Raw genomic sequence first — 21364 nt, 5'->3', positions numbered from 1 at the left:
AGGACCCAGAAAGTGCTGCCTTGTTCATGAAGCTTTCTTGGTGCTACTAAGGCTTATCCAAGGCTCTCTTTTGTCCCAACAACACTGTTATTTGGCCCTCTCTTGAACATATTCAAGAACTTACTTTGGGGATGGTAGGATATTGGTGCTGCCTTCACCAAAAACCTCTTGGGCCTGTGGCCTTGTCTATTGAAATCACATGTCATTCTCAGAACTGGGCACATGGTCTACACATGTGAAAGTGTTCTGGCCGAGTGGTGCAGAATTCATTTGGCTGGTAGAGGTGGGGGTGGTATCTCAGTCACCCTCCCCATGGCTCTACGCAGCAGCTCCACACAGGTCAGCACAGGGGCTGCCAGGCCTGCCTCAGAGGACACTGTACCACTTGAGTCAGAAAGGAGCATGCTGGGTAGGTTTTGCAGCTGGTGTCTATAAGGACTTTCCTCAGGACAGCTCTGGAGCAGCCAGGCCTAAAGCCTGTAGGAACAGGGCTACACAGGATGCTACATAGTGACTGAACAGGGTTGCCTGGCGCCCATGACTAGAAGCCCTCAGCTGGAACATCTGTGGCTCTATACCTGTCTGCTTCAGCCTCCATCCCATCGCCACCTTTCAGTACGTCTTCATGGCAGCCATCAAGGACTCAAGAACAAAGTGGGCCCCGTGCATCCAGCTTCAAACCCCTTGGCTGCAATCCCACTGGTAGAACCAGATGTCTGAACTTCATCCTTCCTAGTCCACACATTCAGCTGCTCTCTCAGAGGCTCAGCATATTCTTGCCTGTCTGCCTGCCCATTCACATGGGTCCATATTTCACACCTCCTGCATGGACCTTCTGATGGCAAAGGGTTCCCAACTTCCCATTCTCATCTATTCGAGCAGAGCTTTCACTGGATCCCACTATTGAGCACGGGACCCCTTCTTCCACTTTGTGCTTGACACACACGTTTTGTCACCCAGGATGAGCAGTCGAAAGACAAAAGTGGAGCCAGGAAGGCGGCTCTCCTCTATAATTCTCATAATATACATGAATATTGTGATAAAGAGACCCACTTTGTAGATAAGGAAGATGAGGCTTGGAGGTGCTAAGTACTTTTTCAGTGTCACATGACACCTTTGGTACAAATCTGGGGTTTGACACTTTGATAGGGTACACAGTCTCCAGGACCCACCCCTTACTGAAGCACTATTAGAAGCTCATAGTTGCTGGGGAAGGGAGACTCATTGTTGTTTGAGGATGTGACCACTTGTAGGTCTCCTATATTCCAGTGGATGATCCGATATCTGTGTACATACAGTCAGTACTACCTGAATTTAGTGCTTTATGAGAAAGAAAAAGACAGAGGAAGAGAGAGGGGAGGAATTCGGGAGGGGATGTGTTGGGAGTATATGGGGAGCATTGGAGGGAAAAATAGGGTGAGGTTATGATCATATTTCATTTTATGTCTGTATGAAATTCTCAAAAATAATTAATTTTTTTAAGTTGGGATTTGGACACAGATGAGGCCCATGCTCTCTCTATTTTTCTCAGTCACCAGTTCTTTCCCATGTGCAGCCCAGAGATGGGGGCTGGCAGTTGTGTGTCAAATGGAAGCGTGAGCATGAAATTGCTGGGTGGAGAAGTTGCTCTTCCAAGCAAGACTTACTTGCTTGAGTTGTTAAGAGTAGAAAGCCTCTCTCCCATTGCTCCATGGGTCTGGTTAGAAACTGACAACATCCTGCAACATCTTGGGTAGTTATTAGACCTCGTGTGTTTTCAGACAAATAATAAAAACCGTTATTTTTGTAGCAAACTCCCCCTGAAAGCAGTGTAATGCAGAACACCCCTCTGGGAGTGCCTGCAGATGGGACAGCTGTCTGGAGGCCCTGGCTGGTCCTTGGAAAGTCAGTTAACACACTAGTGTTTCCTTTTTGGCCCTGCCAGGCCCTGGGGAGTTGTTAGGTGGTGGGGGTTGAGACCTTGTGTCTACAGTATATTTTTTTTTCATCCTAAATTGCTTCCATCATCCTGACCACACACATGAGATGAAATCTAACTGAGAAGGAGTGAGAAAGGTCAGGACCTTTGATTCTAAAATGCCCAGGAGAAAGCTCCAGTGAGCATGTTTTGATACCCTAATCAGCAATAGAAGTCCAGGGGAAAAAATCTAAGCCCTGGCAAGGATGACATGAGAAATTTCAGTGCGTCATCCTCAGGGATAACTTCCTCACTCGGCCATCTGGTGGCAAGGTGACTGGGTTGCTTAGACCAACAGTTTCCTAAAGAACGGACACTTGGAGCTCACACAACATGTCTGAACTTCCAGGGTCTCTGGAGCCTCATAGGTGAAGGGCTGTGGAAGCTTCCAGAAGGACTGTTTATGCTTTCTTCATACCTGCTGTGTTGAGTCACTGGGGACATAACTCACTCAGGTCTGGAATCCACCTTGATACAAGACCAACCCAGTGAGTGTTTCAGCCTTCCTGATAGGTAGGCCTAGAAGTTCAGGTGCTCCCTTTTCAGGGCAGTTAGGGGAATGACTGTGGCATCTACCTTCCATTCCATCCGCAACGCTCACACATGGGCACAAGACAACTCTGAGATCCATCTATGGTTTCTTCTTCAAGTCCTTGTTTCCCACTGGAATGGTAGGCTTTGGGAACTCAGTGAGTTCCTGGCACCCCATCTAACACTATCACAATCACCTCACCAGCTGGATTGATGTTCCAATGCCAGTTTGCCTGGGTTCTGAATCTAGGTCCTACCCAGACGTGATTGTATACTCCCACAGTCTCAGCGTTTGAGAGGCTGTGAAGAAGGATCCCATGTTCTCGGGCTACGGCCTCGACCTATCTAAACAAACAAACAAGCAAATAAACAAAATCCTGGCTCTACTACTCAATGTATGCTTTGAGGCAACTCTGTCAGCCTTTCAATGTTCCTGTTTCATCTGTAAAATAAGGAAACGACAGCCCCTAACTCACAAAACTGTGAATGAGGATTAAATGAAGTGATGTTTCTACAGCATTTAGAACAGTGCATGGTCCACTTGGGCTGTTCTGGCTGCACAACTAGAACAAGTTGCCTGTAATATCATGAGCAGGTCTAAACAAGGAACGCCAGATCTTTCAGCTGGGGCCTGAAGCCACACAAGACAGATACCTGGCAAGCAGCACACAGGGATTTGGGAAGCTTCGGAACGATAGGAGCGGGGAGAAAAGGAACATTACTGCCCCCTGATGTGATGGCAGAAGCTTAAGGGATCCCATGTAGAGAGGCACCAGAATAAGAATCTGAACTATCCTGTTGGCAACTCAGGCTACGTCATTGCAATCATGGTATCTGCCAATTTGTTGAATCTCTGCTAGATGTCAGGCACATAAAGATGGTGGCAACCCCGAGGTTCAGTGCTTTCAGTATCCATATATTTCAGGTGAAAACATGGGCACTCAGGGAGATCACAAATGCTGCCTGAGGTCAACATGCTTGGGAGGAAATCAGAGGCAGGGATCAACCTCAAGTTCTCATTGCAGAGCCAGTGGTTGTTGGCAATGTTTTCTAAGGACTGAAGAGCACCATCCATTGTCCCCACTACTCTTCTTTGGATATTGGGATGGAGAAGAGAACTTTTCAGGGGCCAGGGAAGAGATATTGACGCAATGACTAGAGTGTTTGTGGGTGAGGCTGGGACAGATGCAGAAACCAAATGACTCGGGGTAGCTTGGTCTTAGCTTCCTAACGGAAACTTGACTTTGACTGGGACAGCAGAGGAACTTTGATCTTTCTTGGTGCCTCCTCTAGGGTCCAGAGATTCCTAATTTACTAAGATTCCACTTCCATATGCCAATGGTCAGAGAGGCCCAAAGCAGGTTAATAATACACACCCAGCAACTGGGGTAGATTCATTTGAGAAGATTTTACACTGACCTAAAGAGATGGCACCACACCTATCATCATTTCTTTTCCTGTTGCTGTGATAAGAAACAACTTAAGGGGAATGGGGTTCATTTCAGCTCACAGTTCAAGGTCCACTCCACCATAGCAGGGACAGTAAGGCAGTGGGAGTTGAATGCAGGCAGCCACATCACACCCACAAAGAACAATGAATGCAAGCTGATACCCGGCTCACTTTCTCCTTTTATCCAGTCCAGAATCCCCTGCCCAGGGAATGGACTCAGCCTTAATTACAATGGGTCTTCCCACGGGTGCGCTCAGAAGCTCATATCCCAGGTAATTCTAGATCCTGTCAAGTTAACAACTAATATCCCACCTGACCTTTTCTGTCCCTCTCTGACACCTGGTAGGAGAGTGGGTGGAGAGTGAATAGAGTTTCAGTAATTTAGTGACTAGATGCTGTACTGAGGACAAGGTAGACTCGGGGAGCAGAATGGAGATGTTGAGATGCAGCCAGAGGAGAGCAGAGCCTCTCTTTCCTTTATCTACTTCCCCCATTTAACTCAGAAAAATAACCTAGGAGGAAATATCCATAAATATATGCCTGACTCTGTAGAAAGAAAAATTCATCAAGTCAATAATTCCAGTCATGCAAATTTATTTTTGAATGTGGGAGGGAAGAGGGTAAATTTGATGTAATTACTACATAATTTGACTTAAAATTGAGTCCATTGAAGAGACATTTATTGAATGTGGGCACAGTCAGTAGAGAGACACCAGAGCTGTGGAAGAGCATATGATGTGGATCTAGCCTTCCAGGCACTCCCAGTTCTAGGATTCTTATTGCCAAGGCTAAGGCTTAAATTTTATGTGTGAAAAAAAAGATGTGATAGTCCTTCACGACTGCTTTAAGTCAAAGCCTGGCATGATATGAACCCTGTTTGTCCCCTCATCTTCTTTCTGTCATCATTAAAATCTGGAGGAACCAGGTATGGTGGCACATACCTGTAATCCTAGGGACATAAATAGATACCCAGGACACCCAGCAGTGCTGTTCCCAACTTCTAGAAACAGCCTTGTAAGGCTCAAGGACTCCGCACAGACTCCATGCTTTTATTTCAATACAGCAGGAAGTTTTGGGGGCTACTCATTTATAAAAAAAAAAAAAAAAAAAACGGACTAACAAAATAGCCCAGACTTTTGGGGAGAGAATTACAGTGGAGGATATATGCAGAGTGGGCAGGAGGGTCCTGCAGAAATCCTGTGGGAGGCATTGGTGGCTTGGTGGAATTGGGGAACATAGGATCCCAGTTTATCTCTGTCGGTGTGGTAGGTGCATGGTGCCGTGGTATTTTAATCTGCATATCATCTTCGTAAACATGTTTTTCTACCTGTTTTAGCAATTAACTCTGTTAGGGAGTTAACATGCTTGCCATACTAACACAGGGAGAAAGGCGCAGATCTCCCTCAGCTCTTGTGGAGGGAGAGAAATGAAGTGATTTAAGGCACATTTGAAGGTAGAATTGATAGGCATTGGGGAATAATTGGCCAGGGCCAGTGTGACATGCAGGATGGTGTCAAAACAGCTATCCGGGACTCTGGTGGAAGCAATTAGGAGACAGTGCTGTGATTGAACATGCTTGAAGAAGGCTCACAACAGCAGCCTCTGCAAGTGTAATAATAAGGGAAAAGACAAATGGCCAATCTCTTTGTACCAACACGGAGAATCTAGCACCTATTCAGAAAACGATATAGGGCAGCAATCATGTTAACTCCCCAACAAAGTTAATTGTTAAGACATGTAGAAAAACATGTTTACATTGAAGATATGCAGATTAAAATACCAAGGCACCATGCACCTACCATGCAGACAGAGGTAAACCAGGACCCTAATGTTTAATATTGACAAGAGCAAGAGGAGCTGGTGTGCGCATGGGCTGCTGGTAGAGATTAAAGTTGATGCATTCTTTTGGGGGTGCATTTACACATTTTTAAAAACTGTTCAGCAGCATAGCCTAAGTATATAATCAGACTGCCATGTGAGAAAAATGTATGAAATATTAATTAGCAAAAAAATTGGAACGCTTATACCTGCATCAGTGGGGTATTAATTACCTATCTATATAGCCATTTTAGAGTATGCTATTTTACTAAGTTAAAAAGACATTAAAGTCAGTGTACATGGTGTGACCCTGCTTTGTAAAACATCTGAACACATACTATGTCTACATCTGTTTCTCAGTATCCTTATAGAAAGGCTGGAGGGGCCTGGATCTAAATTGACACTGCCAGGTGGTAGGACCTTTTGAAAATATTTAGCGTATTCTAGTAAACAAAAAATGACTTAAAAAGAGAAACAATCTATGACTGCTATATCACAGACTATAATAATTGACTAGTTCTGATGTGGATTGGTGGGCAGAGGATTCCAGAGAGAGGGGTTGTTGGACTGGGGGAAACTGATCAGGGCTATGTTCCATTGCTGCTTCTGACAAGTCCTCCTTGAAGGAATGAGAACTTTCACCAAAGCAGGCTAAGCCACTTCTACAGGCCTTTTCACCTTTTTACTCTCTTCTCATAAAAAATTCACGCCAATTAATTTTAAACCGACGGCAATAAGTGGGAACTTAGAGTTCTAACAAGGCCTCTCCGCAGCCTCATCGGCCAGAGTTCAGCACAGCCCCTTGATGGCTGGGGTTTCATCCTCCTTTCCAGTGACGGTGGAGTCCTGCATATTATGTGACAGGCCTTTTCTATTCCCTTGGTTACTATCTTGGATCTTTGAATAAAGAATCACTTTCAGTCACATGTTTTGAAGCCTGGATGCTTCTTGCTAAAGTGCCCTTTTTGGGATCTTAAATAGCTATTGATAGGATCTTGTCACTTTATGGAAACGCTGACAATGTTACAGAATGGGCTGAGCCTGCCTTGATTTGGAAATAGAACTTAATTAGTGGCCAAATGCCAGGGACTTATAGATTGGAGCTCTGAGAACAGGTTGCAGGAGAGGGAGTAAATAAATTCACAGAGCACTGGATTAGACATGGCAAGTCCTGGCTTCTTCGGTTGCTAGTTATATGACCTTGGGAAACTTTTGTGATGTAACAAAGTGTAAAGTTCTCTTGTTAGTTTAGCTTTAAAATATGATAGCTCTAAGTTCTGAGGCCACAGAATAGCCAGGGGCCGAATGCAAGCATCCCCCCCAAGTGGTAGATGGATGAGAATTTTAGACTTCCAAAGTTACATATTCTAATGAGATATGGGCAGATATGTTACGTAGACAGCACCTGAACCCTGGTGGTTTGTAGACGTGTGTGTAGAACAGCTACTATGATGAACTCTTTTGCATTGTTAGCAGCCCTTTTGCAGTTATAGACCCCATGTTTGTCACAAGGTTGCTTTTTATTGGACCACTGAGAGAAGGGCAAGAAATAAAGAGCTGCAGGAACTCTTTTTATAAATCTCTTTAAAATGAAGTTAAGGGCCAGGGAGATGGCTCCGTAGGTAAAGTAACCTGTCAACAAACCCAGTGTCCTGAGTTTAGTTTCTGAACCCACATGTTGGAAAGAGCGAACCAGTACCCACAAGTTGTCCTCTGACTTCCACCTGTGCACTGTAACATGCCCCACCCCCACATGCACATGAAATAAATACCTAAAACATAAAGTAACAGAAACTCTGAAAATCAAGTAAAGCAAAGAATCAAAGTGAATAGAACTGGAAAACTTAGTAAGTTATCGTATAAATGACACACAGATATGGAAAAAAAGTGATGGTGGCTTGCAGGGACTGCAGCAGACCTAGGATGGATTGCCAGCCAGGCTGAATAGCCTTCTCGGTTGTGAAAATTTCCCAGTGTGGTTGTGAGGATCACGAGATAATATCTGTTAGTAGTGTCAGCTCAGCAGCTGTCACATAGTAGGGGCACAGATGGACGGGTTTCCTTTTCTTTCCCTTGGCCTCTTGTTTCTAATTTGAAAGCAGTATCTATAAGTGGCTGGCTGACCTGCCTCCCTTACTTTACAGACAAGTTGGTCAACTGAAGGCTAGGGTGAGTCCAGTGGCCAGACTTGCCCACCCTGAACTCCACTGGACTCAGTGTAGACAGTACTACTGCCAGAGACCAGAGCACAAGCCTTCAAAGTGCTTGGAGAAAGGGACTCAAGGGATGAGACTGAGATAGCAGAAGAAAGGCAGCAGTCCTGTTCTAACACTGGGGAAAAGAAAAGGAGGACTCATCATCTGATGAGTCCTTTAGATATCATGTTCCATTGTCCTGCCATGAGAAATGGCAAACTATATTCCTGTGAGAAAAATTATTGTAAGAATAATTCACAAACGAGGCTGCAGAGATGGCTCAGCCATTAGGAACTCTTCCCCACCTCTTCTAGATGACCTAGGTTTCAGTTCCCACCACTATGTTGGATGTCTCACAATCACTGTAACTCCCACTCCAAGGGACCCAATGGCTGCTTCTGGCTCCCAAGTGCCCCCACACACACAATATTTACTCACACAAATGACACACACAAATATACATTAACCAAAATTTAAAAATAAATATTAAAAAAGTACCCACATACTAAAAGAGAGTGTATGAAATAGTTCTCTGTGTGATCTTTCTTACGGTGTCCCTAGCATTGTATGTTAGCATCTATGAAAATCAAAAGTGTGCCAAAATGATTGGAATGCTGAATTTTTCATACTGAGATATAAATGTAACCAGAGTTACACTGTCCTGTCCAGTCCCACAGCTGCTTTTAAAATAATCACTTAGAGGCTTAATATTAATTATAAATGCTAGGCCAGTAGCTCAGGCTTGTTACTAACTAGCTCTTGCACTTAAATTAACCCATATTTCTATTTATGCTTTGTCATGTGGCTCATGACTTATTACTTCATTTTTTACACATCCTGCTTGCTCTATAGCTGGCTGGTATCTCTTCAGCTCTGCCCTCCTTCTTCCCAGCATTCTCACTTTGGCTTTCCTGCCTAACTTCATGCCCAGCTACTAACCAATCAGTGTTTTATTAAACTAGTTTGAGTGACAAATCTTTTTAGTATACAAGAGGATTATTCCACAGCATTTCCGCCATTTAGAATTAGAATTTGCACTACATATAAGTACTGCTGGTGTTATGCTTGACACCGAACCATCATCCAGCTTAATTTTTTTGTGTGTGCTTACACTTCATTTTGTGAATAGTTCCCTGATGACCCCTGAGCATCCGAAACATCTTCTATTCCATGGGCTAGTGAGTAGGTGGCAGGCAGTGTTAGGTGTGGAATTTGTGATGCCTGTGAGCGCAGAGGACACCCAGGGTTCATTGTGGTTGTCTTCTTGTTTTGCAGATGGACAATCTGAGGCTGAGAGGGGGCTAGTGATTTCTCGGACACTTGGGCAGTAGGTAAGTTATGATGCTGCATTGGGCCTGAATCAAGGTCCCAGGGCTCCAGCTCTGCAAGCACATGCACCCCAGTCTCCTGACTTTTCCGTTTTATGCAAAAGTAAGGAAATGAATCAAGGTGGTTTGAAGTGTTTGGGTATTAACTGAGTTGTGATTTTATTTGTGTTTTATTGCCATGATCTGGTTGAGCTTTTGAGGAGACAAGTTTGTGCAGATCTCTTGGGCCTATGTTAGGCCTTTCCTCAGGATGGTAGGACTCATTAGAACCTGACTGGTGTGCCACTCATGGTCTGTCTCTTTGGTAGACCTGAATGTTTTGTGTAATCAGGAGTCCGTGGATCTGTTCTCGGGTCCTGCAACAACTTACTCTGTGACCTTCAGCAAATCATTTCACTCCTCATCTTCAGATCTGTTCATTTTCAGTGATTCTTTTGATCTGTTTTTCATCAGAATATCAGGCTTTAGCTCTGTGCTGGACACAGAATGACAAGTTAATATGGAGTAGGCTGTGTCTCCAGGATATTAGCCTCTCCTTCCATCATTTTTTTTCATAGAAACTTCTAACACACACTTTGGAGTTTGTGGTTATAGTGATTTTGTGATTGATACATTTGTTGTAGAATAGGACACCATTGGTGAGGGCTATTTGACACAGATGGTAAATTTATGAATGAGAAAGTGCCATGGATATGCTTGAGACACAGACTAATGCCAAGGCATTTCTGATCTTGATGAACTTCCCTCCAGGGGTTTTGTCTCATGGATGAGAATTATTTAAAAATTATTTGGCGGTTTCATACATGTATATAATGAAATTTAGTTGTGAATGACCGTTTTAAACCTATTCCTCAGCAGAAAGGATGGTGCTGGGGGTAGTGGACATCAAGCTAGGCCCTATACCCATGCGGGGATATTTTCTGCATAGAGTTTTTTGTTGCTGTTTGTTTTGTTTTGTTGTTGTTGTTTCCCCATGTCTAAGTCTTTATTTTGCAGAAAGCAGTGCCTTCCATTCCCAGAGTGAAGACAGTTGTGAGCTCTGGGCAAGCTGGTAACCAGAGTGAAACCTGCCCAGGGCCAGGGCCATTGCCTCCAAGTGGCTGAGATTTTACATATCAGAGAGACTCTGCCAGGGCTGTGGGGCACACTCCCCTTGTTGTGCAGTGACCCTGCTGAAGGCTGCTGCTTCCCAGAGCTTAATGGCTCCAGATTCTAAAGCAGGCTCTGAGCACCTGCCTTTGCAGACCCTTGCCTCGGGCACTGCATGGAAAGTGCTAAGGATTAGAGGCTGGGCTGTTTGTTTATATGGAGGACAACTTCTGGTAGTTGAAGCTCTTGGGCCCCTTCAAAGTCCAGAATTTCAAAGGGTGCATGAATAACCTCAGGCCCAACCTGGTATTTCTATTTGAGTGTGTGTTGGGGGTGGCTGGTGGTCCTATTTAATGGAGAAGACACACATTGTTGGTTAAGGAGGAAGAGAGGGAGGGAGAGGAAGAGGATGAGAAAAAGAAAGCACCCCTGTGTGTGTGTGTGTGTGTGTGTGTGTGTGTGTACAATACCTAGAAAAAGAAAACACCCGTGTGTGTGTGTGTGTGTGTGTGTGTGTGTGTGTGTGTGTAAAATATCTAGAAAGCAATTCTTACAAGAAAAAATATATATTCAGCAGGGCTCTGAAATGGGCTTAAAATGATTTATTTTAATTTTTTATTCATGTGTCTGTATTAGTGTATGCCACATGTGTGTAAGCATCAGCCTCTGCTGGAAAGGCCATTGGATTCCCTGAGAGCTGGTGTTCTAGGTGTTTGTGGTCTTCTAGTGTGGGTGCTGGGGACTCAACGTGGGGTCCTATGGAAGAACAGTAAGCACGCTTAGAACTGAGCCATCTCTCCAGACCCCAGAATGGCTCTGAACAAGGCTTATCAACCTCTCTGATGACAAGGGGAGGCCAGCTGTCCCTTCATCCTGGCTAGAATTACCCAGATCTCCCTTACCTTCTTCTTTGGAGTCAACTACAAACTCTTGCTTCTTACACTAATCTCTCTGTGGCAGGCACCCCTCACCCACCCCCCCACGCCCCCACTTCCCCTACACCCCCACCCCCCCACCCCCCCACCCCCCACTGCCGCCACACACACACACACCCTTTACAGTACCCCTTCCCTTCAGGGCTGTGATCTCTCCCTCCACCTGTCTCACTCAGCACTAACAAAGCAGGTGACTGCCTGGCCTGACAGGTGATAGCTACCATGCTCTTGGAACCTCATCCCCTCATGTTCAGTGTTGTCTCAGCACGAATCTTTGGGGTCTTTGTTCAGCAGTTGCTCTGAAGTTGGAATTCGTGGACGGCTTCCTTTCTCTGCAGGTCACTTTCAGCTGCAGACAGCCAGCAGGGCAAAGCCTTTCCTTGCCAGGTAGGGTTTCCCTTCATCCCAAACAGGGCAAGGGGAAGGCCTGTTGAAAGGCAGACTTGGCTCTACATTGTGAGCATTCTGCCAGGTCTCCTGAGCAGAGCCCATTCCCAGAGCGATTATCTTTCCTGCATGAGAAGCAGGTGCTTGGTGACAGGAAGCAAGGCAGGCTTAGCAACAGACTTATCAGGCTCTCTACAAGAATGTCATTCCTGTAAACAGGTCTGAGTCTGTGTTGTTTTGTTTCTCTCACCTGCTCAGTTGATGGGCCAGTGCGCTCTAATCTGCACAGCTCTGCTGCAGAGGTAATCAGTCCCTGCAATGTGAGGTTCTGTCTGAAGTACTCCTGCTTATCCCCACAGTACTCTGAAAGGGACTAGGCCAGACAGGTTGTGGTCTCCAGAAAAGTCTCTGGCTCCCTCCAGGAAGCCCCGTGGAGTAGGCATGCATGCGTGTGTGCATTCGTGCGTGCGTATGTATGTATGTATGTATGTATGTTCCTGCACTTTAGTTCTAACTTGGCCTTCTATTCACCAAATCTACTCAATCTCTTTGCACAGGCTGTTGCATACTGGTCTTGAAAGTGTGCCTTGTCTGTGGCTGCCTAGCCAGGGGACAGAGATGTGGGGTCAGATAAGATGCCTGTTCCTTATATTGATCTTTCCAAGGCAGCTTCCCCCTCACATACTCTGTAGCCCCCTCTCCCTTTAAGGCTGTGACTTCTCCACTTGCCGTGCTCATAAGGGACAAAGCTGGTGTCTAGATTGACAGGAGGGCTGCTATGTGCCTGAAACTCTAACTCCTGGTACCTCACATTGTCCTAGCAGGAAACTTTGGAGTCTGTTTAGATGGTGCATTTATCTCTTCCGACCTCAGTTTCTTCATTTTTTTAATGAAGGGCAAATTGCTGATAATCCTTAAGGTACACCTGACAGATATATAATAGCCGTCGTTAGTACTTGTCATGGAAGCAGCAGGAGTAGGGGTGTCAGTATTGATAATGCATCGTTTTTATAGAACTTTATATTCTCCAAGGTTCTTTTACGTTTGATCCCTTCAACAACCCCACAAAAGAAACAAGACCAGGACAGTTCTCGTGACTGGAGATAAGGAGACTGAGATAATGAGAAAGGTGATGGGAGTTTTCTTCAGTCAGATGCTGCTGAAGGCCTGAGTGGAGCCAGCAAGAGCCTTGTAGCCTTGTAGAGGTGGGGTGTGAACCTTGAGTGTCTGGGAGAGCCTAGAGTGCCCAGCTTCTCCTGGAGCTCAGACCATTTTTCCTCTGGCCTCCCACCCGCACCGTCCACCTTCATCCTGGAGGTCTGTCCTATTTATCTGAAGCCTTCTGCCTGATTCTTGTCAACTGCTTCATCTATGGGTCTAGCTTCTGGTTTCCAGGGCTGACATCTTTGAGCTACAATGGGCTCCAAACCCGAAGAGCCACTGAGATTCAATCCTGTCACACACCCCGGTGGCCTGTTGCCTGCCTTCAGATTTACCCAGACACACAGTCCAGGGCTGGGAGAGCACAGCCACTCAGTGGCAGTTTCCCCATGCATTCCTGAATGTTCTTGCTGCCAAGGCTTATTCTACCCTCTAGCCAATGGACAGTGATTAATATCAACAAGACCCTCTGGTGACTTACTATGTATAATACGTATATGTATTTTTTAAACTTTTTTCAACATGAGATAACTCCATTTCAAAAAAGTTAGTGAATGAGGCCAAGATTATACAAGTATCTGGCAATGATTCTGGAATTTGCATCCAGGTATTTAGACTAGAAGCCGTAAACACTGGCCTAATATGAAGCATGTAGCATACAATACCTAGCCCAAATGGTCACTGACTGGTGCTGGTTCTTTTAAAAACAATACTGCATTCTAACCCTCGGTTGTCTGTGGTCTTCTTCCATTGGATGGTGAGGTTCCCTGAGGTAGCAACTGGAAGCCCCAGCCTCAGCAGGCACGGGGTCTGCAGCAACTAAGGTGTACAGGATGGAATGATCAACAGTGTTAGTAGTAAGTTATTGACTGTGTGTTAACTGTGCATAACACTAAGGGCTCTCGTGTGTCACTTAGGCATGAGATGAGTACCAAGAACTGTGAGGTGAGGTGAGGTGACCTCTTCATGGTGTAGCCATTCTTAGTATGGACTCTTTCCAAATGGTACAGGGTTTGGTCACTCCACATGACCTCTTGATGCCCTCAGATATATAATTAGCATAGATATGTGAGTCTGGTGCTGACATCACTTGGTATACTCTTTGTACTAAACTAAACTGTTTGTACTAAATTGGTGCTCAGGGGTGCTCTATTGTAGTAAGTAGAAGTGTGTTCTAAAAGTATGATTTAAAAAAAAACCATACTGTCATAAACTTACACAGTAGCTTGCTATCACTATCAAGTAGTGTGTACTGTAAGCAACACACATGCTACACTTTCATACCTGTGCCAGTGCAATAGCTTGCTTACATTAGCATCACCACACTCATATGAATAACACACTGAACTCTACCATGATAATGATGTTACCGCAAAGCAGTAAGAATTCTATCAGCTCAGTTATAATCTCAGGAGACTGCTATTGCGTATGTGATCTGTTATTGGTCAAAACATCCCGGTGTGACATACGACTGTGTTATTTTGTTTAATTTCTGCAGCACCCTCCACACTAGATGCTGTAGTTATCACCATCTTACAGGAAAGGCAACGGCTTGAACATGTTGAAGTTGAGTCACTTTCCCAGGTTGCACACCACTTAACAGTAACAGACTGGGGGAGGGATCTGGCCTAACGGACATAAGAGCTGGTGCTCAGTGGATGTCCTGCCCACTGAGATGCACTGGTTTCCTTAAGTAATTTTCCTTATAGACACAGCTGGCGGTCATCGCTGCATCTGTGAATTCTTATGAAGCTGTCACTCAAATCTAGCACCTGACAACCTAAAGCGGTGTTTCCATGCAGCCAAGGTGAAGCTAGAAAAGGCTGAGAAGCCATGTAATGTATGAAAGATGAGATGAAGAGCCACTGATAGAATCAGTGTACAATGGGGTCTTTCTGGGGAGTAGACCTCATTTGTAACATACAGGTAGGACAAAGACAGCATCAAGAGATGCTATCTAAACTCATGGGAAATACTGGGGAAATTTGCAGCATCCTCTGGGGGATTTTTTTTTTCTTTTAGATCTGGCAAGTTCTCTACAGCCAAATCATTGGTGAGTGAGGCCCAGTGAAGGGGGCTACGGGAGGCAAATCTTGATGCATTGCTCTCAAGGGACCACCTTGCCACAAGACCTCCTGGGCCTGTGACGTGTTTCATCATGTGGAGTTTCATCTTATGCAAGCTAGTGAAATGGTCCTCCAGCCTCATTGTGGCAAGATAATTGACCCCTTGTGACTTTGTCCAAAGGATTGTAGGAACATGTGCTCTTGTAAAGTCAAGCAGCAGAGAAGCTGAACTGAGTCAGAGAAGAGGGCCTTGGAGAAGCTTCAAGGGGCTACTGGAATGTGACTAGATTTCTGATGGAATCCGTAAGTTTCCAGGGTTCCCTTACATTGCACGACTCCAGGCTTTGTTCAGATTCTCGAAGACAGCAATGACTAACTGGCATCCTATGTAATAAGTAGCCGAGCCGGGGAATCTGGTGAATTGAAAGGTAACCAGAGTAACCATGTGATGACCAATGAACTAGAGCATCAGAGACTTGCCTTTGGATAGAATCAGAGCATGGCTGTCTGGGTGGCTGTCCCTGTGCACCAAAGGGAGAGTCTGCCCTGGGTCTTGAGCTGAAGCCCAAGGCCCTGTCTCTTTCCTGCACTACAGTGGTTTTTCACCCAAGCTCTTCAGAGCATGGGTATGGGTCAGGAATCCTCTCTGGGACTTTTATGTGAGATAAGCTGGAAATTCTCTTTTGACTCCTGGGCCCCAGCTGTGGCATCTCCCCTGTCTATTTATGTGTTAAGTTTCTATGATGCTGGGACAGATGTTCAGCTGGGGCATCCAGCCCCATGGCAGTGTTGTTCTGCAGCCCACACCCATCCCCATTGTCTGTTCTGATTGTGCAATGCCCATGAACAGCAGTTGGTAAATACTTTGCATTTGACTTCCATTTGCGAGCTGTCCTTTGTGCAGAGCCAAAGGGACTGCCTCATGTCAGTTGCTCCTCACACAGGTCCAGCAGGCCAGTAACTAGTCATCAAGCCGCTGCTGCACACAACTCAACACTCAGGCTTGTTGACAACTGTTTGTTCTACTGACTAGTCTGCCCCAAAGTCGCAAGGTCCCTGGGAAGTCACCAGCTCACACTGGTACGTGGGGCTGGTGGATTTGTCTGTAGCCCAATCTTCCCATCAAATCAAAAGCCCAAGGTTCACTGCAGTGGCAGGCCTGAGAGCTGGATCTGTCTTTGCTCTCTCAGCCACCGTATGTCCCATCAGTGAACAGGTAGCACCACATTGTATCACATGACTTGTGACTCACCCTGCAGAGCAGGTGAGAGCAGCTCTCTCAAAAGAGTAAACAGTGAGGCTTCTCAGGTGGAACCCCTCCTGCGTGTGTGTCCTTTAGCCATTTTGTTCTAAAAAGGCAACAAGTAAGAGGAATGGCAGAAGAAATAGTCAATGAAGATAAATGTGTGCACTCAGGATCCAGGTAGACCAGGGTTTCTGGAAATGGGTGGATCTCCTGTCTCAATTTCCTGGTCGATAGAACGTGAATGATGATAGAAATGGTATTTAACATGTACCATGTACCCAGCAGAACTTAAGCATGTAGATGGCAATCCTTGCTAAGAAATACAGCATAATTCCCTCTTCATCCTACAGATGGGGAAACTGAGGCACAGATGGCTGGGAAACTTCTCTAAGGGCGCATGGCAGAGCCAAATTGTAGAGCCAGGCCTTACACTTAGATAGCATGGTGGCAGAAGCCATACTTAACCTGTGTGTTTCTCTGGCTCTATGTGGGACTATGTAGGAATTGTAAGGAACATTCCTGGCTCAGGGACAAGAGCTGGGCTCCATTTCTACCTACTTGTTCTGTGTCTATCAGAAACAGGAAGCACTCCATTCAGAGCCTCTTCTGTGTGCTCAGTACTGTACTCTGGGTTCTGTGTCCATCATCTCCTTTCAGTATCACAGCCTTAGTGCCGGTGCAATCATGCAGGCGAGTGAACAACACGATGATAAGTCTTCTCAACAATGAGCTACCCATTGAGGGAGGAGTCCAAGCAGAAGCAAGAAGGCTCTTCTCCAGCCTGTAGCAGACACTTAGACATTGAAGTGTTACACCATCTTCCATCTCTACTAGGCTCTTCAGTACTCGCTGCAGGATCTGGACAAAACCAAGACTCTGGGGTGTCAGGATAGCAGAAAGAGAACCAGTTCAAAGGGTCCCCTAAGCGAATTCCCATGTTTTCCAGCACTCTCTCCTGAAAGGCATCAGAATCAAGAAAGGCAGAGTTCAGCCTAGGCTTTGCAATAAAAGTGCTGTGTGGTGTGGGAACCATTTAACCTGTCTGTGCCTTTTGTTCAAAGGAGTTAATGATAACCTGCCTTCACTGTCCCGGTGATAATACATCTAAGTTGATATCAACTGCATCATGCTGAGAGTCAGGGGAATGTATTCTTCAGGCCCCCGATGACATCTTTGATCTATCATGATCCCCAGAACTAAACTGTGGACAAGAGCAATCTCACCTAGAGTCAGAGGCTAGGAGGAGGAGTGTCTGAAATGGAAGGAAAAGAGCCAAACCAGCAAAATTTTACCTCAGATATCGACCACGGAGAAGAAAGAATGGAGAACTTATCTTTGAGTTCCCTTGCCACATAGGAAAAAGAAAAGCCGAGGGTACACGTGCTGTTCCCATTGGCTAACACTGAGTGCTTTTTGAGGAGTAAGTAAACACAGATGACAAGCTATTAGCTAGGCACAGAGACATAGAGCATATGCAGGCATGGCAATACAACGATGGATTGAGTGAGGTGTCTGTGACTCGGTCTGGGGAAGATTTCCTCACAGAAGGTTTACAGGGGCATGTTCCCCAAACCAACCACTGTCAGTGAGAATAGGAACCAGGACAAGGTGGAGGGAGTGGTGGGTGTGGGGTGTGTGGGGTGGGGGCGGGGAGCTACAATGTAGTCATAGCTGTTCTTCAGTTGACCCCACTGCAAACATGGGGCCGGGATGCCTCTTGAGCTCACACTGCATCTAGCACAGTTTACCTCACTGCCCGTGCAGTGACAGCTACAGACTGCCCACAGGTGACCACTGTCTTGAGCTAAAGGCCATTTCTAGAGAGGGGCTCAACTGAGGATCCAACAGCAACCCTCTCCAGAGCTGGAGGAGTGAGCGTCTTAGTTCCCCTGTTCATAGCAGGCAGCTGCCATTCTTGCCTGCCAGCCCTCCGTAGACACCTCTGGTTAACACTGAGTTCTTTACTACTGTGTTTCAGTGAAATCTCAGACCCCCGCCCCCCCCCCCCCCCACAAATGCGGTGCTTTGGATAAATGTTCTCAATCACTGAAATCCACTCATGAGAAGGAACTTATTAGTTCCTTTTACCCCCTCCATCTGTAGGGGACGTTTATTGATGGTGTAATAATAAGTCTTCAGTGTTATGATTGAGCTGGCAAGATCGAACACTTGGCAGACCTCGGACAATTTCCCTGACATGTCTGCTGGAAAATGTGATTTTCTCGTATTTTTCCTTATTATGCTCCCTGACCACATTCCATTTAAGTGCAGAACTGTGTTCTTGCCTCGCTCAATGCACCTTCCCCCACCCCAAATTCATCGCTTTTCTCCTTTATTTCCTAGTCCACACTCTCTTTGCAATTATGGTTAATCCCTAGTAAGGCTGACCATGCAATTAGCCCTGTAGCCTTCCTAACCATGGCAGGTTGTATCCATGTTGGTGGATGTGGATGACCTAGGGGAGCTCAGGGAGGTTACGGTGTTTTCGGAAGATCAGACTTCCTGTGAGAGATAAAACCAGGCTTTATCTTGTCTCCATGACTCCCTAGGTCTGTGCTCCTGTGTTCTCCCTTCTGTACTTTTGGTATATTTGCTAGGGTTAACTTTTTGATTTGTGTGTGTGTGTGTGTGTGTGTGTGTGTGTGTGTGTGTGTGTGCGCGCGCGCGCGCATATGTGGATGCCACCTTTCATCACTTTCCACCTCATCTTTTGAGACAGACTCTTTGAGTGAACCTGGAGCTCACCGGTTTGAATAGATTGGCTCCCCAGAGTGTTCCCGGGATCCTTTTGTCTCTGTGCTGGGATTATAGAGGTATGCTACCTCACTCAAATTTTCACATGAGTGCTGTGGATCAAACTCGGGTTCTCATTTACCCATTGAGCCATCTCCCCAGCCCCTGGGGTGATTTCTCAATGGTCTTCCTTGGTGAATGGGGTCTGGCTTTGGTTGTTATTCCAACGTGTGGTTTGTCAATCTACCAAGTCAGTGGAAATCACGTTAGAGTTATGGGAGCTACCCACCCCCGCCCTTACCCCCAAAACACACTGAACATCTTGGAGAACCTTCTGTTTCTTTCCCAGGCACACACTGGTTCTCAATCTGAGCAGAGTAGAGCCTTTTATTCATTTCTATACATGTTTGAACTGCAAGGGGCCTTTGGGATCACAAACTTGCTGTCAGAGCCATTGGGCTGGGGTAGACACCTCAGCCAAGTCAGGGCTGCTAATGACTCCCAATAAATGACACTGCTCGTGGTCCAGCTGGCCAGCAGCCACAAGCTTGCCACTGCCCCTCCAGGGTTGCTGGGGTCGTTGAGTGGAAGGTCTGCATCCTGCTGCTGTCCTTGCCTTCATGGAAGTTGGTTTTGGTAAAGGCAGGAGTTTTGTTCTGAGCTGGAAGCAGACTCCAGCAGAACCTAAGATAGATTAGAGCATTTCAAAGAAGACCCACTGAGGCCCAGTTCTGTGCTAACTGTTGAACTAACCCCTAGGGTCATAGGCATAAAACCAGTGTCCCAGAGTTTAAATTTTAAGCATGGTTCCACAGCTCCTTGGCACTGCATGTCTTCTGTACTGTCTGTGGAGTGTGCCCTTGGCCCTTGAGGCAATGATCTCTCAATACAGAATGGAATTTAGAATCAGCATAAGTGAACAAAGAGCCTGATTCAAAGCTTCACTTCTGTCTTGGACACAGATTTTCTGTGCAATCAAGCATAGGTCGGTTGACCTCTCTGGTCTTTACGGTTACTATGGTGTCTGTATAGACTGTGTTCACTGTATTGCTCAGGCCCCAAATCCTGGGGGAGCAACAGTATAATGATGGTGTTCTGGGAATGAGAAATGCTCTGCTTTCCTGACATGGCCTAACTTTTCTTAGGGAAACACAAAAAACACTTGATTCACCCTAGACTGTCACCAACAGATGGATAAACAATTCTATACCAGTCTAACTTGGTAAGCCAATGCGTTTACTTAAGTTATTTATGGAAGCATGAGGGGTTTCTTATATAAGTATGGGTGACTCAAAGGTACCACATCACCAAACAGTACCAATTCCTGGTCACCCTCCTACCTTCCATACTCTTCAGCATCTCTCTGTACTCCCACCCCTCACCAAGCTGTGACTGCTTCATCATCATTACCATGGACCTGGCAGTAACTGAGTTCTTCTGCTTGTCTCTTTGTCATGTCTGTGTCCAAGGTCAACTGTAGGTCACCCCAGCTGCTCTGCTTCATGATGGCTGATGGTCATACCCCACCAAGAGGAAATATGTTGTTTTAAGCACCCTCCCTCCACTCATGACTTAGTAGCATCTCTGGGAAAGTACTTACTGGACATTGGTGAGCTGCAGACCAGGACTGTTTTCTGGAAGATGGCATTGTATTTTCATTGGATGATCTAAGGACGATGAGTCTCAGGGTTTCCGTCTGACGTGATACTCCCCTGACCCTAAGGAAGGGAAAGGGATATTCACGTTATCCTACCACCGTGACTTGGGGAAATTCCTGTTCCTTGTCTGAGGAGTCACCTTCTCATCATCTTGCTCCCTGGTGGTAGAGGCTGGGTTGCTCAGCAGAGGTAGTGATGGGGAAGTGGGAGGGGTGCCATCCCTCAATGTGGCTGCATGAAACCAAATGCTCAAGCTCTTCAAAACTAGCTTGTCATCTTCAGTTCGGGTTGCCATCTTTTCCTTGGAGCCATTGTCTGAGGAGTACTTGAGATGGTAGGTGAGGAAGCATGGACAGAGCAAACACAGCTGCGGGGAGGGTTTGGAGCTGTGATTCTGTCTTTCTTTCCGTGATCTGAATTTCTTGGTCTAGCCCCTTCACCGGTAGCTCCCAACTCGAGTGCAGAAATGTATCCTCTGTTCCCACAGCTATCCAACAAACCATCTGTGAATTATTGCTATCCTTTTCCAGTGAACACCATGGAGGAACTGCTATGTCTGTCTTCCTCTTTCAGTTCTAACACATTTAAGAACAAAGCCTCATGTTGATACATCTTTGTCCCAGGAGGTAGTTGGTGCTCTAGAACTGAGTGAATAAAGGAAGTAAAACAAGCACTATGGGAATCTGCCACATGCCACTCTGGGCATGGAAGGCTTCACGGACTTCTCATGGTGGCTCTAAGGGCTGGTGTTATTATCCTGCATCTGAGAAAAGAGGGCTTGGGCCAGATAGGCCAAGACATGTACTCAAT

The 21364-nt window shown here is 45.9% G+C and overlaps 1 long non-coding RNA gene across 1 annotated transcript; it reads right to left on the bottom strand.

Moving 5' to 3' along the window:
- Window positions 1-19307: 19307 nt before the first annotated feature.
- On the bottom strand, window positions 19308-21054 carry LOC131902100 (uncharacterized). Its single transcript, XR_009377003.1, has 3 exons — window positions 20694-21054; window positions 20497-20614; window positions 19308-19580 (listed from the first exon to the last, which is right to left on the bottom strand). It is a non-coding gene; the product is annotated as an uncharacterized LOC131902100 (long non-coding RNA).
- Window positions 21055-21364: the final 310 nt, after the last annotated feature.

Source organism: Peromyscus eremicus, chromosome 1 (genome assembly GCF_949786415.1).
Source record: "Peromyscus eremicus chromosome 1, PerEre_H2_v1, whole genome shotgun sequence".
NCBI lineage: Eukaryota > Metazoa > Chordata > Mammalia > Rodentia > Cricetidae > Peromyscus > Peromyscus eremicus.
Note: the sequence above shows the minus strand (reverse complement) of the source record. Positions and strands in the feature narration are given on the sequence as shown.